Source organism: Lolium rigidum, chromosome 3 (assembly GCF_022539505.1).
Source record: "Lolium rigidum isolate FL_2022 chromosome 3, APGP_CSIRO_Lrig_0.1, whole genome shotgun sequence".
NCBI classification, from domain to species: domain Eukaryota; kingdom Viridiplantae; phylum Streptophyta; class Magnoliopsida; order Poales; family Poaceae; genus Lolium; species Lolium rigidum.
The window spans coordinates 173,121,180-173,122,973 of NC_061510.1; positions in this window are offsets into that span (position 1 = coordinate 173,121,180).

The window sequence follows — 1,794 nt, forward strand, 5'->3', positions numbered from 1 at the left end:
GCTATGTGACGCTTTGGAGACAAGAAGTGCCGTGCCATAGGGATGGAATTAGCAAAGTTACTAGAGGCAGGATTTGTAGTAGAAGTTATCCATACTGATTGGGTCGCAAACCCCGTCCTTGTACCCAAAAAAATTATGAAATACTAAGAATGTGCATCGATTACTCCGGCTTGAATAAGCATTGTACGAAGGATTTGTTCCCCTTGCCACGCATTGACCAAGTCATTGATTCGACTACAGTGGCGGAACTTCTGTGTTTTCTTGACGCATATTCCGGGTATCACCAGATCCGGATGAAGAAGTCAGACCAAAAGGCGACCTCATTCATCACACCCTTTGACACTTACTGCTATGTCACCATGCCTTTTGGTTTGAAAAATGCAAGTGCCACTTACCAGCGTACGATGTAGCGGTGCCTGAAGGACCAAATTGGCCGGAATGTGCACGCTTACGTCGACGATATCGCGGTCCTGAGCCGGAAAGGATTCGACTTGATCAACGATCTCATGGAAACCTTTGAAAATCTCCAACAGTACAAGATGATGTTGAATCTGCTGAAGTGCATCTTTGGCGTGCCAGCCAGAAAACTCCTTGGCTTCATTGTATCTCACAGAGGCATTCAAGTAAACCCGAAAAAATCAAGGATATCCTGAACATCAAAATGCCAACTTGTCTCAAAGATGTGCAACGATTAACTGGTTGCGTTACTGCAATCAGTAGATTTGTTAGCTGTCTTGGTGAGAAGGCACTACCTTTGTACAAACTGCTAGAGAAAACAGAAAAATTTGTCTGGGACGACGCAGCAGATGCAACACTTCAGGGGTTGAAGGATATGCTCTCTTCCCCACCTATCTTGGCATCTCCGGATGAGTTAGAGCCTATGCTCCTCTACCTGGCAGCTTCCAACAATGTCATCAGTCTCGTTATCATGGTGGAGCAAAAGGAAGAAGGTCATGAGTATGGAGTCCAAAGACCAGTCTATTACATTAGAGAGGTCCTGACAGAATCCAAACAAAGATACCCCCACTTTTAGAAGCTAGCCTACAGAGTGTTCCTAGGTAGCCGGAAGCTGAGACACTACTTCCAGGAGCATCCCATGTCAGTTGTGAGCAAAGCTCCATTGTCAACCATCATCAACAACTCCGACGCAACAGGGCGTGTAGCGAAGTGGGGAATAGAACTTTACGCCTCGACATCAACTACAAAGCCATATCTTCGATCAAGTCCCAAATCTTGGCGTATTTCTTCGTTGATTGGACTGAAGCGCAGGAGGGCACACCTATGCCAGAACCTGAAGCTTGGGTCATACACTTTGACGGATCCAAGTAGCATCAAGGCTCGGGGGCTGGAGTTACCTTGAACTTACCTACCGGAGAAGAACTACAGTACGTTTTGCAAATTCACTTCGAAGCTACAAATAACATGGCGGATTATGAGGCTCTACTACACGGTCTGCGCATCGCTAAGGAAATTGGGATCAAGCAAATCATATGTTGCGGAGATTCTGACACTGGTGGCACAACAAGTAGTCGGAACCTGGAACGCCATAAACTCCGTCATGGTGGCTTACCGAGATGAAGTTTACGAGATCGCCAAGTGCTTCCTCGGATACGAAGTCAAGTACGTCAGGAGAGATGACAACACAGCGGCAGATATGCTATCCAAACTCGGATCCGACAGGAAACCCATTCCGCCTAGAATTTTCCTTGAGCACCTACGGACACCCTCAGTAAAGGACGCTAACCCGGAAAACCCAGATGTGGCAGTGTCTTCGGCTAAGGAGGTGATGGTCAT